General features: G+C 38.9%; 1 long non-coding RNA gene across 1 annotated transcript in view; it reads right to left on the minus strand.

Moving 5' to 3' along the window:
* LOC144767835 (uncharacterized) overlaps positions 1-16799 on the minus strand; it is a 132252-nt gene that overhangs the window by 101483 nt on the left and 13970 nt on the right. The window contains exon 2 of the long non-coding RNA XR_013598355.1: positions 11892-12096. This is a non-coding gene — a long non-coding RNA (uncharacterized LOC144767835). The remainder of the gene's footprint in view (positions 1-11891; positions 12097-16799) is intronic.

The raw sequence follows: 16799 nt of genomic DNA on the forward strand, positions 1-16799 counted from the left end.
ATCAACAACATTACCCATTGATCCATTTACCAGACCTCTTTCAACATGTAAATTCCTTCTTAAAATTATACGGCAGTTCAAGCACACATTCAGAGTCTTTTCAAAACCTGCAGTTTTAGATATACTCTTCTCTAATGAATCCAATTTTGTTTTCAGATTCTCAGACAAAATAATTGTTGATCCCATATGCTCTACTCTATCAATAGCTTCCACTTTCACAATCTCTTGCTTTTCTAAATGCAACATTTTGTTGTTAAATTTTGCACATTCTGCAAGAGTTGGCATCAAACATATTCCAGATTTCTTATCAGTAATTTTCTGAAAAATATTCTCAGGCACAACATCTTGTTCTGGATATAAATTTGACAGTAATCGTGCATGTAAAGCTTCTTTCCCATGCTCGGTCACTTTTCCAATTCTAACATCTTGTAGAATAGTCTTGTAAACTTCATCCTTTGCCTGACGCATATTTTCATGCAGTTCAGCATAATTGAAGTTTAACCATATATTGACGTTGCCAATGCTGCCTAGGCACTTCCTGGTATCTTCATGCGTGAGCATTTTGAACACAGGTTGCCCTTTCACTGGTGTCAGCTGCAGAAGATCTCCAAAAACAATGATGTGTTTGCCACCGAATAACACATCATACTCTGTTTTGAGAACTTCTTGCATCCTCAAATGCACAAAGGCAAGCATGACATTGGAAACCATGCTTACTTCGTCAATGATAAGAAGTTTCATTTTCCTCAAGATTCTTGAAACTTCAAAACAAGCATCTCCAGATAGCTTGTGATATTCTAATTTGTTGTCATGCTCCACTGGCAGCATCAGTAAACGATGTAAAGTAATCCCTTTAATATTATGTGCTGCCAGTCCAGTTGGAGCAGTGACAACACAAGACAGTGATGACTCTGTCCTTTCCTGCAAATAGCATGAAATTGCTTTAATGAGGAAACTTTTTCCAGTTCCCGCTTCTCCACTCACGTACAGTCGGACAGGCTTCAACGACGTACATGAGCATTCTTTCTTATCATGACTTAATCCATGATCAATTTGCATGGTAACTTCGTCATATATTTTCCTCTGCTCAACGTTGAGTTGCCTTTCCAACTCTTCTAAGTTAACCGCATCCTCTTGAGCATGTGCCATGGCTCTTTCCACCTCATTCATAGCAGTGGCAGCTTCATTTTCAATAAGAGGTCCTCCTAGTGGATCCTGACTCAATGAAGCAGAACTCTGACTGTCCTGAGAACTGTCTCTGGCAATCTCGGCTGCAATCGTTGCTTCCTGCTCAATTTCCGCATTCAACATTTCTACATATTTGGGAAAAGCAGGACATTCTATGGTCTCCTTGGCGGCATTGAAAGAGTCTTCGTAACAGAGGAAATCTCCAAGCAGTTCCTCTTCTGCACGCCAAGGCTTGAAAAGTTGCAAAAGTGCTAAATAGAAAAACTCCTTTTTTTCAGGAGATTCGCCACTCAATTTTCGATGGTTTATCAAGTGGCATTTTCTTTGCTTGACCAGACATCCCTCACTTCCTATTACAGCATACACTCCTTTCTCAGTATCTTCTTTGATGTTCCTCTTGAACATGTAATTTTGCAGAACCTCATACAGACAAACATTCTCTAGGTGACTGCTTCGATTTGGATAATATGTATCCAACATGTTTGTCTTCAAAATGTCGGTACTGTTTGGCTCCTTTTCCGCCAAATACTCAATTTCCCGCACAGGTTTGAGAACTCGATTACGCGTTGCAGCAAGACCAAGACTCGCCCAAACGATACTCCTGGACTTGGCATAGAGACTTGCTGAAGACAACCGGTCAGAACATTCGTACGCTCCGATTTCTCGATGCGACAACATCTTCAGACTGAAACTGTACAACTTCTTGCTGAGGCTCTTTTCATGGGAAATGTCCTCCCACATATCCTTCAATTCTGTCTTCTCTTTTTTGGTGATATACGACGTCACATACCGAGCCACAGCCATACAGTTATCAGCCACAAACTGTATATCCATGTTAGCATTCCACATGGACAAAATCACCGGGTTGTAGTCGTTGATATACTTGGACTCTTCGTTCCTCTTCAAATTGTAAGTGTTTTTAGGTGATTTCTTCATCACATTATGTCGCAGCGAAGACATCAAACTGTTTACTCTTCCTTTAGAAATCACCGGTCGTGGGAAGCCGAAACGACATTTGGTGTAGAACTTGTCTTTGTTTCGGAATTTACGACGGCAGTACTTTCCACATCGATGGCTTTGGAAACGCAGAACTTTTTCTCTTAGGCTTTTCTTCTCCTTTGCGTTTGGAACAGCACACGTAGAATACTGTTGGATGAAACTCATCACTGAGTCTTCTGGATCCGTTCCAAATTTAGGTGCATCCTTGATCCACAGCAACATATGTATATGAGGAGCTCCTCTTGCTTGGTACTCCTTTCTCCAGAAGAAATCCAACACCTCTCCAAGAGGTGGATTCTTCTTATTCATGATGAAAGACATCATAGCTTCAAATCTATGATTGAAGTACCTACATACATTGACTGGATCCAAAGAGCACAGTTCTCCGGGTGTCTTGAATTCGATGTTTTCTACGTTAGCATTTGCCTCTCGTAGAAATTGAAGTAAGTCTTCCCAGCCATACTCGGCACAACTCAGAGTGAGGAACCATGTGGGAGTACCTAAGTTCCTCAGCATACATTTTAAATCACCATGACGACGGTACCAGTACTCATTAGTACCACGCTGACACGCCATGAGATTAATCAGGTGAGATTCCAAAATACTATCTTGGACATTCACTTTATCCATAAAATCACTTGCCGAGATGTTTTGCATGTGTATACCACTTTTCAAGATGTGGTTCACTGCATATGACAGTCCAGACAGATCGCTTTCAAACAGGAGATGAAACAAATAAGGAATGCATTGTCGAAACCTAGCATCTCCTGCATACAATCGCAAAGTCCGGTATTCAGAAGCAGGAATTTGATGAGGTCGCTCATCATATCTTCCTCCCTGACCTGTTGGAAAAAGCTGTGGGAAACACCGAGCTTCCAAACTTTCCTCCCAAACACTAATGGGACTCCCTTTGGCTTGTTTCATTTGAAACAACTCAATAGCATTCCCCATGACTTCCTTTGAATGCAAAGGATGAACACTATAATGTTCATATATTTCCTCACTAGTAGAGGGTTCTACTTTCTCAATTTGACCAGCACACAAATCGCTATCCTCTTCCTCACTTACTTCCTCTTCTGCAACATATACATTCTTATAGTATTTATTATTTTTTTTCAAATACAATGTTGCCTTTTTAACTTTCCTAACATCTACTAAATCTTGCCATATTTTCTTATTCTTTGTCGGAACCCCATTAACTAAGATAACCAGAGGTTCCTCTTCCACTTTTTCTACTCCAATTGTGTTAATGTTTTTCTTCAAATCTAGAGGCAAATAAACAACTCTTCCCTTTAATCCTCTCTGTAAATCTGATGGAGGCAATTTCCCTGTCTTTGGCTCCATTCTTACAATAGCCTGAAAGGGATGGATACTTTGAATCAAAATAGATTCATAAGTATTTAAATCCTTCAATTCAGAAGGAATCTCAACCAATTCCAGATTATTATGAACTGCTCTAGCAGGCATCTGGTTTTGTTTTAATTTGTTAAAACAATAAGTACACACACGTTGATCCAATCCCAAATCAAAACAATTTTCTACCATCAAGTATGTTGCAAAATCCTTCCATTCACTATTATTTTCCCTTTCACTTTTTGCATATAAATCCACTAACTTAGTCTGATTCTTATAATAAGTGCGTCTACAACACACACAAGTGAAATTAGGCCTCTCACTTGATTTCATGTCAAACGTCGCAATTTCCCTCTGGAAATTATCTGTACTGGAAACCTGTACACTATCTTCCAAATGACCCTCTACTTCTTGCTCAATTTCAACATTCTCCTCTTTACTTCCAAAGTAACAAAACTCAATTTCTTCACATATATTCTTCACATCTATTTCAGAACCATGCAAAAGAGCAGCGCATAATTGTTTCAGCATAATTGCTGGACTCTTAGCATAATACAACAGTCTAACTAACTTCCTCACTTTGTTATGATGCACTGCTAGCATCCTGAAATGATGAAAAACACTCTGGCATACTCTCCTGGAAAGACAAGCCAGTGAATGACCATGCAAACCTGTCACTTCTCTCACTCTGCAAGGATCTAATTCTTGCAACAACCTTATTTTCTGCTTCAAACTTTTCTTGTTAAATGACCGTACAAAATCACAAAGCAAATTGATGGAATCCTGTCGCACACTGCAAATACTACTACACTTCCAGGTGTACACAGGACCCTTACCACGTCTTCCTAAAACCTCATTACCTAACAACTCTTCTGCCTCTGTTGTCACAAGTTTTTCTTTTTCAACTGGACAACCATCTTTCACTTCATAAGCACGACCACTGATGTCAACTGCATGCACCAAATCATTATCCTGGAAATAACTCTCTTCATTAAAAAATGCCTCACAGCTTGAACTATGTATCCATTCTCCAGAAAAAACTTCACAAAAATTACTACGATTAACTATTCTCTTCCATCTACTATTTCTTTTGAAATCAAAAATTGCCTTGTTTAGCTTCCTAATTCTATTGATTATCAAAATAAATAACTTACGTTTAATTTCAAAAGCCTGATCAATAACTTTCTCAACTTTTTTTTTTCTCCTATAAAAAACTAATTTCTGTTGACCTTTCTTAATATTTTTTAACAAATTGCCAATTATCCTGTTACGGAACATTCGTTTACGAATCTCCGTAAACTGTTGTTTCCTTCTACTATCATGCACAGATTTATCTCTTGCTCTAGCAGTAACATTTTCATTTGTCCTTTTCTTTCCATTTGATTTACTTGTGTTGTTATGGATTGAAACATTTTCTGTACTAATATTTTTTTTATTATAAATATTTCTTATGAAATATTTAGAGCTCTTACCCGGTGCTTTCTTCATCGCTTGAGAAATCTTTTTGTTAGAGGACTGCTGCATTTTTTTTTTCTCCTGCTGTCTTTGACGTTTTGCAGCCTTCATCTCTCTTATTTTTGTAGGCATAGTTGAATCTGAGGAAAAATATAATAAAAATGTTATTAAACATTATTATCAAACAGTAAATCAGTAATAGTGATCAAAAACATAACACACTACTTGACATTTTAAATAGAAGATTTTTTAGTCCTTGCAAATTTACAATACAGAAATAGCAGAAAAGAAATGAGATTTATATTTATGTTACCTATGCTATTTTATATGTGAATCTGATCTAATTTTATGAGCATATTTTAATATTTTATTGAAGACACTACACATAACCTGTTTTTGAAGGTGTCTTTATTTTTAAATTAAACGGTTTACCTTTTTACTTTTTATTGATTATAAATTTTAAAAATAAATGTTTATAATTCCAAAGGCTCAAGCAGGTCAGCTTCCCATCCTATATCATATAATTCGGACAAATCTGCATCCTCATCACGCTCTTCTTCATCCTCAGGATTTAAATCATCCAATGGATCAACATCCACTGATGTTTCAATTACAAGTTCAATGATGAGGTCAAAATCAACTGATTGCAGATTGTCGCTCATGTTGAGGTTGTCTTTATCTTTAAAGAAAGACAACAACAATGAGATGTTGCAGAGTAAGAGACAAATCTCACAGATTATAATAGTAAAATTATTTAACAAGAGTAACATTTTGCAGCTATTATTTAGCCATGTCCAGCGATGCTGAGCAGGTGAAGCCTATGTCTAATTTTTCACTGAACAGGACTCATCTGTTCTTAACCTTGGATAAGCCTCAACGACTCTGTGTCCCCTGCACATACTCAAATGTTAAAGTGCAGATTTATATTAAATGGCACATCCCCAGGCATGCACCAGTTAATGTGCACCACTGCTTTACCACCCATGGTGTGCCGCATTTACAATCAGATAGGAGAAAGCTGCTTCAAAACCCTGCGCCTGCTTGAAGCTGGCATAGGTCTTGACGCAGCATTGTATAGATGGGGCACCCCTGATCCTTGCTGGAGCTGCATCGCACTTACGATACAACTCCAGCAATGTGCCACCTTTACAGCACAGATGCGTCACGCATCTGTGCCTTTTTTGCCCCATGCTGCGCCGCATTGTAAATGCAGCACACCATGGGTGGCGGAACAGTGGCGCAGGATGACTGTCACATCCCTGGGGATGCGCCACTCATCATAAATCTATCCCTAAGCTTCTTATCTTGTTACAGATGAACTGCCATATGTATCATCAAAATATTTTACATATTATAAATAGCAAATTTTAAGGAATAAATAGCGATTCTTTACTATTCCTAATTTGCAATGAGCAAATTGCTAATTGCAAATTACCCATTCATTTCCATAGGCTAGGAGGCTCATAGGAATTAATGTTGCAAGTTGTGATTAGCAATTAGCTCATCACAAAATAGGATTTTTTTCAAGCGTGCAGGGGTATCTCAAGAACACCCTGCTGCACCCCTGAAAAAGAAATTTGGGAGCACATGTTACATCTACATGCCCTAATGGCATGTATGGGCGTCATATGGGACCTTTATTTTTTTTTTTTTTAAAAATGCTTTTTGAAAGGAATTCGCAAATTACCACAAACTAGAAGTTGGTGGTAGTTTCCAAATCCTTAATATCATTTTTTACATATTTTTTTTTGATACATTGCATTTAAGGAATCACAAATTTTGAATTATTGACATTTTAAGTAATTTCCACATGTGCACTGTTTTCTAAATATAATTTGAAAATCGTTTTTGGGGAAAAGTAATGGTTTGCAAATTTATGACAAGGACATAATGGTGTATGCTTCTCTATAAGGCATTTCAGTATCTCTAATGTCATTTTTCCCATATTACATTATAAGACCTTTCCCCATGAAGCACATTCCTTGTAAATATGCTCCCACCAGTGCATTGCAAATTTAGATTTTGACTGTTTCAGACACATAGCCATGTTGAAAGTGACCCAAAAAAATTGCAAACGTTTTAAAAAAAAACATTCATGTGTCTTAATGACATTTTAAGTCATTTCCCCATGGACAATGTTTTCTAAGTGGCACAAAAGAGGTATACACATATCATAAATCTGTCCCTAGCATTATAAATGATTAAATCAGGATGACAATAAGATGTGGCCTATCCAGAGGTTTGTTTAAGGTGAGGCCTACTCAGGATTGCAGATTAAAGTTATGCTTGATGAAGAATACAGAGGAGATAATTTATTGTAAAGGCCTACCAATGAAGTAAGTGATTTCTACTTCATTGCACCAGTCATCATAAATGTATCCATAAGCTTCTTATCTTGTTAGACATCAACCGCCATATGTATCATATAACTATTTTGCATTTCCAAAAAAGCGAATTTTAAGGAATAAATAGCGATTCTTTACCATTCCAAATTTGTTTGAGAAAATTGCTAATTGCAAATTACCCATTCATTTCCATGGGCTAGGAGGCTCATATAAATGAAGGTGCAATTTGCGATTAACAATTTGCTCATCACAAATTAGGAATTTATTCCAAAAGTGCAGGGGTGTCTCAAGAACACCCTGCTGCAACCCTGAAAAAGAAATTTGGGGGCATATGGCGAACATAAATTTTAACAACATTCCTTTACCTCAAAAACGATTTTCAAATCATAACTTCAAAACACTACACATGGGAAAATTACTTAAATTGTCCTTAAGACACATAAAAGCGTTTTTTGATTGGCTTTCCTGCATGGTAGGGTCACTTTTAACATGGCTATGTAACATAAACATTCAAAATCAAAATTTTCAATGTACAGGTGGGAGCATATTTACAAGCAATTTGCGCCACAAAGAAAGGTCTGACATTAAAATGGGAAAAATAACATCAGGGACAGTCAATTGCCTTATAAAGAACCATACACCATTATGTCCTTCTCATGAATTTAAAAACAATTCCTTTTTCCCAAAAACGATTTTCAGATCATAATTTCAAAAAACTGCACATGAGAAAATGACTTAAAATGTCATTGAAACACATGAAAGCGTTTTTTTTTTGGCTTTCCTGCATGGTTGGTTCACTTTTATCATGGCTATGTAACACAAACATTGATAATTAAAATTTTCATGCACATGTAAGAGCATATTTACAAGCAATTTGCGCCACAGAGAAAGGTCTTACACTAAAATGAGAAAAATAACATCAAGGACAGTCAATTGCCTTATAAATAACCATACACCATTATATCCTTGTCATGAATTTAAAAACAATTCCTTTTCCACAAAAACGATTTTCAAATCATAATTTCTAAACACTGCACATCAGAAAATGACTTAAAATGTCATTAAAACACATGAAATCATTTTTTGATTGGCTTTCCAGCATGGTTGCGTCACTTTTAACATGGCTATATAACAAAAACATTCAAAATCTAAATTTTCCATGCACATGTGAGAGCATATTTACAAGCAATTTGCGCCACATAAATCATAATTTTCTCCTTAAAGCACACTATTCTCTATCTAAAGTAAAGAAATATTTTCTCACCTTAGCAAATACTTTGAGTTTGAAAACAGTCTCAGAAACACACCAATTTGTCTTCAGCAGAGCAAAAGGTATGCACTCCAGAGTCTGCAGCTATCAAAAGCACAGAAATGGTGTAATTCTTCACACATATTTCTCATGTCACCCAATCAAAACTCTTCCCTCACTTTTTTTCAAATGAAAACCCTTCCCCCTCTGCCCTTTCTGCCTATTTTCCATAGCAACCACCTCTTGGAGAAACTCTGGTGTTTGCAAATTCACACAACAATGTTGCAATTGAACTCTGAACTCTCAGTGCACCTGCATATCCAGTGCTTTCTTTCATTTAATGATTTTTTATTGACCACTCAAAATACATCTTTCAAAGAACACATCTCTACACCCTAACTTTCTGTTTTCATCAATCAAAATCCACCAATCACTGTTACTACTTCATGAACACAGAAACTCCACAGTTTTTTTCATTTCAAACTCACATTTTTTCAACTGCCATTTCATTGCCACACTTCATCTGACTGCAGGAGAACCTTCTCTCACCATGTTTTCTGTCTGGATTGTTGGTCATAGTTATATTCACTGGGCTCAAAGGTACGTTGAAAGCAGGAATTTACCTAACCTCAATTTACAAGATGTGGAAATTAAGTGGTTTGGCCACAGAGGATTAAAATGTCACCAATTGATACCATTGGTGAAAACCTTTATGCATTTGCCCAAACCTGACCTGTTAATTGTGCACTGTGGAGGTAATGACTTGGGCACTTTGACTGGTGTAGGTCTAGAAATGCTTTTAAAGGACACCTTTGAGCAATTGATGGCACTTTTTCCTCAGACTGCCTTGGTATATTCAAATATATGCCAAAGACAGAAATGGAGGTGGTCAAACCAATTTTGTCCACAAATTGAGAAGTCGAGGAAGCATGTAAACAAATCTGTTTCAGCTTACATGAGAGACCATGGAATGGGCTCCCTGTACAACAATAACTTGCGTTACTACATGCAAGATATCTACAGAGGAGATGGAGTTCACTTCTCAGATGAGGGCAACAGAGTTTTCACTCTGAATTTAAAAATGTGCATTGGTACTCACTTATAAGTACCAAAATGTACCATAAACCCAAAAGCTCTTCTCAGAGCTACCCTACATCTAATCACTCACAATTATTATTTTACTCTAACTTTTTTTACTAATTTTCAACAAAGTACGCTCCCTGGGGCGCTACCCGGTACGCGTACCGGGAGCTAACCTCGCGAAATTTAAAAAAAAAATGTTTTTTTTTCGCACATATGGGCCTCCTCAGCCACCCTCACAAAACCTAGGGGGTCAAGATAAGTCTACCATGCCCCCTTCTACCTATTCTGAACATTATTTGCCCTCCATCTTGTATCATAATTCGACCGAAACACAAAATGGTGGACTCCCGTTACGCTTAAGGTTCGCGTACCAGGGCGCTCACCGGTTCGCGTACCGGGTCGCTTCCTGGGAAGCGCACCATCAAAAAAGGTGGGAAAGTAGTTCACAGAAAAGCCACTGGAGACAATTTCACCAAATATAGATTAGCTCATACTACATACCAATCCCTACCATTTTCACAAATTTGATTGGAATTCCATTTAGCCGTTTAGCCTATAGAACTCACTAAATACCGTGAGGTAAATTACTTCACAAAACACATCTGAAGTGTTGGAATTGACAACCAATTAAAATGTTACTTTCATTTTCTACTTTTTTTACCTGACATTTGATTGGTTATGTACCCGAATATATATAAAGGAAGAGAAGGAAACACAGCCATTTTGACTACTACTTCCTGGTGTACATTTCTATTAGAATTTTCATTAATAACTTCAACTTCTTTTTAAAGGTAAGTTGTTATTTTTAAAACTGAAGTATATTGAGCACTTTAAGTTAATATGGCAAACTTTTTCTGTTAGTTATATACTATCCCTCTGTAGTACTTATAAATTTAGATACACTTTTTTATATTCCTACTTCCACTCTGATACTATACACTGCCCAAAGATAAATTCTCTGTTAAAAACTGCCTATCTAAAATTAATCCCAACAGTGCCCTACCTCTACTAATATATATTTTTTTTATGCAAATTTCAGGAAAAATGGAAAGTGAACAAAACATTTCATTTGAAATTGTCCTTCCAGAGTCCAACACAGAAATCATTGATCCAAATGAGATTGAATTTATGGATGAATCTTGGGACCAAGAACTACTGCAATGTGTACAAGCAGTAGATAACCTCCTTGCAAATGAGGACATTTTACAACCTCAGAGACTACAATCTATATTCCATGATTATGAAATTTCTGACAATGAAATGTTAGAAAGTTTATTAAATTATGAAACACAATAAAAAAAACTTAAAAAAAAAAAAAATAATCAACAAAACCAACAATCAATTAACATACAGCATTTGAAAAGTCTATCATTCATTTTTCATTGTGATACGCTCCCCAGAACGCTTCCCGGTTCGCGTACCGGGCGCTAACCACGAAAAAAAACAAAAAAAAATTATTTTTTTTTGCTTCGCGGGGCCCCTTTAAAGCCTCCACATCAAACCTAGGGGGTCAGGGAGGATCTACTATGCCCCCTTATAGTTATTTCCCCCTTTGTTTTGGCCTCCTCTTGTCTCTCAATCCTACCGAGAGACAAGATGGCGGCCGCTCCGGACTGTTTAGAATGTTGACAGACACCGGAGAGCCAATCAGCTTAGCTACGCGAAGTTCCGGTACGCTTAAGGTCCGCGGACCGGAGCGCTGCCCAGAGCGCGCTTACAGATATATATCTTTTTTTAAACGTTAATTTCTCAAAATCCACTGGAGCACATATATTGAGACCTACAAAAGGCACATCGGGCTATCAGTCCCTAATATTTTGCCAAGTTTCGTGCAAATCCATTCAGCCGTTCGGGCTAAAAGTGAGGCTAACCGCCCTATGGAAAACTCAATGTTAAAAACACGTTTTGGGACCCCCCTTTTTTCTCGGCCCCCCCTGGACCAACTCCCCCCAAATTTCCAGTGGCTGCTCAGAAACAAAATGTTCCATTTTCCAGAAAATTTCAGCCAATTCCGTCCACAAACGCCAAAGTTATTAGACATAGAATTTTCAAAAATCCCATAGGGAAAAAATCCTAACTATATATACCTACTGGCGACCGCCAGTAGGTAATATATACAGATACACATTCCCTAATCACACTTGGCAACCCTTTTAGTATCTCTAGCAATCGACTAAAAAGGATTAAACCAAAAATAAACTCCATTTCTTTAAACTTACCAAAGGTCCACTAAATACCACTTCAAGTGTCTGTTGGGCAGACGAAGATGAGTCTATGGTTCTATGATTTCACACCACTAGCTCGTGGCTTTTATCCTTCTTGTCCTGTCACGCCTCCAGAAACAGGTTGCAAAATTAATAAGAAAACGATCACTGTCCTGCTGCCAAAGTCCTTCTCGGGAACTTCTACTTCCTGATTTCCCTGCTGCTCAGATTAGAAGAAACAAAAATGAAGTGCAAATGAATGCATAGTAAGGAGTAATACACCTAAGTCAAAGCTCATAAAGTTTCATACCAGTATCTATATACTGTGGAGAATATTTATTAAAGAGTTCCATCCCCCTTGCGCCATGCAATGGGACTAAGCTGTGACACAATGCTTTAGTTAGATTTATTAAGCCACATGAGGCCACCTCAAGTGGCCCTTTGTGGCTTGATAAATCTAGAGTAACGCAACACAGCACACATCACTGCATTGCGCTAGTCTGCCCCCGGGAGGCATTCCATGGCTGGAGCATGGGTACTAGCATGCATCTACCCACTGATTTTGTCACATTCTCATATTTACCAACCCTGGTAAACCTTTGAATGTGTGAACATGCTATGACTTTCAAGGGGAGGTTTAGCGAGAACAAATATCTTTATTTCTCCTTGTTACTTACTCTTTCTATGTGTGCTGCATTCTGCAGTACACATAGAAATGTAAATGTACAGGAATTTATATAGCGCATGTAACCAAGCGGTTTCTAAGCGCTTGCTTAGGGAACCCGTCCTGGTATTCCCCTGTGAGATAACCCTGGAAGGGTATCCGCAAGGTGAAAGCCAGGCATCCCGCCGCGAGGGGCCGTTGTGGAGATTAAGCAAGCTATTGCCCAGAGTCGCAGAGTGGGAACCCGTGAGTCGAGTAGGCACCGGAGCGAGAATTGTCAAGTCCATGGACATTTTAGGACTCAAGACCCCGCCGAGCCGGGAATTGAACCCTGGTCCCGGGCTGACCTCTGCTTCCAGGTCTTGCCTCCTCTAACCAGTGAGCCACACTTCTCCTCAAGGTAAATACCTCTGAGGTTTGTTTTTGTGCAGAAAAACTATCTTACTTACAATGCAGGCACCCTCGCCACATTGTCCCAAAAGGACAGCAGCACAAGGCAAGGACAGGAAAGTGATTTATTATGGTATATATATGCCACATTCCTGTCCTTTCCTTTTCACGCAGTGCAGCAAGGTGGCTTTCTGAGCTGTGCTGCCCTAAGTGAAAGCTACATAAATATGCCCTTGGGTTTCTTCTTCTGACCAGACCCATTTAGCAAGTGAGTGAATCTGCCTTACAATCTCATTTAGTTTGAATAATGTGATGCATGTTGCAATGAGACAAGTAAACCCACATCTTAGTGGTCCATGGTGAAAACCTTTAAGGTGTAAATTTGGAGACGACTTCTTATAGTCTGAATTCTACTTTTGTTGCATTCAGTCTCAAAGACCGACCCAGAGTGTAGAGCATAATTCCATGAGACTACCTTTTAGAATGCCAGCAGGTAATCACAACTCAAAGCCTAACTTTTCCAAGTAATTTCTAAGGATTATTTGGCCTTTGTAGTGGGTGCTGGTAGTTCATGGAATGCACAGATTGATAGGGCACAAACTTCTGTAAGATGGGCATTATGAGGCTTTTAAGAAGTAACCTTGGGGTTCAGTGATCCAAGGTCCACTCATGTTTATCAACAATTAGCTGATCTTTCAGTGAATGGCACCACTCCAGCATGGAGAAGGAAATTCAATTTAAAGGGTCTCTTCTTGGTGCACAGCTGGAAACTATGAGGCAAGATTCACCCTTTATCTGTCGTACATCTATTCTGGTATATGGATTTTAATAATAGGGACACATATATCATAGCGGTATTTCTTTTAATAAGTGATGAACTTGAAGTTGGCTAGTTTCAATACTAAGACAGAGATGTTTCAGGAGAATAGGGAGGGCCAAGTATGTAATGTATGTTGATGGGAACCGAGCAGTGTCATTTGCCATTTACAGTTCAATTGCAAGATAACATGGAAACAATACACACATTGATCTAATGAAAGAGTCATTCATAATTTGTAGGTGACAATGTGGTGTTGCCAGTATCTCAGTTCTAATAGCTCCTTGTATTCATCATGCAAAGTCCTGTTGTGAGTGGGTTTTCACATAGCATTGTGGACACACCAATGGGTTGCAAGATGTCCAAACACTAATGATCTAATGTTTGACCTCAGGCTTTGTACTGGAATTTCCCAAGAAATGATAATCCTGCTGTTTTAGACAACTTTTTCAGACACTTCAATATCTAATAACTAAAGCTGAATCTTGCAGTTTCAGTTTTTATCAATAATGCTGAGGAGAGCATTTGTTTTCAATGGTACAATTGTTGCAATGCCCATAACAGTCTACAAAGATGTGCATCTATTTAGAATTCTAGCATGACACATCATCATTCCACTCCTGTCCTAACCCTCCTGCACAGCATTTTGGGACATTTCAAAATGTTGACTTGAAATGGTTTTTCAAAAGGCTTTCCTGAGAGCCTAACCCCTGCCTTTACCTGCCACCACTGACATGTCTTTTATCTTCAAACTAGCAATGTGGAACCTCACCTGTGATCGGCTGCTGAGGATTGACTGTCCTCCTCTAACTCAGTGAAGTTGACCATCCTATGCCAGGTGCACTGTAAAAAGTCATTATCATATGCGGAATGCAATCCACCCTTTAGGGTGAACGAGGAAAAGGCCTAAACAATGCCAAATAGCTCTATTGCATGGGAGTCCTTTGATCTTACGGCTTGTTAGCAGAGTATAAAGTGGCCCTGCAGGGAGAGAAAAAGCCTGGAATCTAATTCTAATCTAATTATAAGCTGAGATTGGAGAACTATGACAAATACTCACGTGCCAAGGGGCGTGGTTATGGCCACTGGGCTTGTTTGGCCGTGGTTAGGTATGAACTTTGCCGTGTTAATAAAATAGTGCACTTCTTCTTGTGCATTTGAGTCACTCACATTGACCTAGCATTTTGAGTCATCTGTTTCCTTCTGAAATTTCATTCATGTGTTTCTCTACACAGCTACCTATGCTACCTACCTATACTGACAAGGTTTAAGTAATATCCTCCTCATACTCTTCTTGTTATCTATGAAGTTACAGGCTTGATGAGGTTGTGAGGAGGCAGGGTGTGGGTGCAAAAGGGTGCAATGTCATGGCATCCAGTTTTGTTAGGCACATTGCAGGAGTAGTACTGTGTGCACTTCCTCTCTCACGGGGGTGGGTTTTTTCTGTGTGTTTCTTTTACTTTCTGTGTTTTTAGCGAACACTGGTGGGTCACAGGGCTGGGTATAAGGGTGGGGAGTAGGCACATACATAAAAAAATTGGCAGATTTCTTATATGTTCCAACTGGATAAGTCTGAGGGGCATGAATTATTTCTGGAAATGTAAATGTACATGTATTTATATAGCGCAAATCGCCGACACGGTATCTAAGCGCTTGCTTAGGGAACCCGTCCTGGTATTCCCCTGTGAGATACCCCGGCAGGGTGTCCACAAGGTGAAAGCCAGGCATCCCGCCGCGAAGGGCCGTAGTAGAGATTAAGCAAGCTATTGCCCAGAGTCGCAGAGTGTGACCCCGTGAGTCAAGTAGGCACCGGAGCGAGAATTGTCGAGTCCGTGGAATTTTTGAGCCCGAGACCCGCTGAGGCGGGGAATCGAACCCTGGTCCATGACCGATCTCAGCTTCCGGGTCTGCCGCCTCTAACCACTGAGCCACGCTTCTCCACTCAAACTAAAAAGGTTATCAATACCCTCAAGGGCGATTTTCACCTAGTAGACCCTTAGAGGTCTGATCATCCGGATAATAAACGATTCTCCTGTTTTTCAGGCCGGCATCACACCGCTTCTCTTATTGATTTTTTATTGATTTTTTTACTCTATCATTCAATAAAAAGAACAGCTTCTGGTATTTGGATCAGTTCCATTTCTGATCACTTGCATGTTTCAGTTGCATAGAGGCTCAGACAACTCTGAGGGATAGGTCCAGGTGGCAACTGGACCACTCGTTATTATCAGATCAAGACTAGCTCATTGATATGAGGCAATTTATTCTGAGATGTTTTCAAGTAGATTGGATATCTCTTCCTGGTTTTTCAGATGGGAAGCTTTTAGGCCATTGCCAGGGGATGAATCATTGCCTACCAGGCAAATCAACACAAGGAGTGTTGACAATCAGCTGTGAGACGGCCAAGCTAAACCAGTGGAATTTCCTTGTTTTACAAGAAATGACTAGTTCCGAAACTTTTCACCAGCAACTTTATTAAGAACGCCAAACGATAGGAAGGCCTCTGGTTTGTTCAGCCTGTGCTAGACTGGAAAATGTGTTCATTAGGGAATTGAAGAATCCTGTTTCGGAAGATCTAGTCTCAAATAAGGATCACGTTTCACAGATCTTTGTCCAAAGCTATAAGGATGCTTGTGAAACAAGCCATTTAACTTCTCAGTCAAGTATAGCTCAATATTTTCAGGCTATTAGAATACTGTCCCTCACAGATTCTCAGGCTGAGCAATTTATAGCCACTGTCTAGGTTACGGAGGTCAAAGATGCTCTAGCCACAATGCCTAATGTGAAGGCTTATCACAATGACAGCTTCCCAGATGGATTTTATAAAACCTTTGCAACTAAACTGCTGCCTTTCTTGCCTGAATTATTTAATGTCACTAAAGAAGGGGGTGAAGTATTGACTTACCTCAGGGAATCAACTATTGTAAGCTTTTTAACAAAGGGCAAGAATTCTGAAGATGTTAATTTTTACAGGCACATTAGTTTGCTTAACACTGATTATAAACTCCTTTTGAAATTATGGACAACTCTTATCAATCTGCTCGCCCAGGTT

The sequence above is a fragment of the Lissotriton helveticus genome, chromosome 7 (assembly GCF_964261635.1).
Source record: "Lissotriton helveticus chromosome 7, aLisHel1.1, whole genome shotgun sequence".
In the NCBI taxonomy this organism is placed as follows: domain Eukaryota; kingdom Metazoa; phylum Chordata; class Amphibia; order Caudata; family Salamandridae; genus Lissotriton; species Lissotriton helveticus.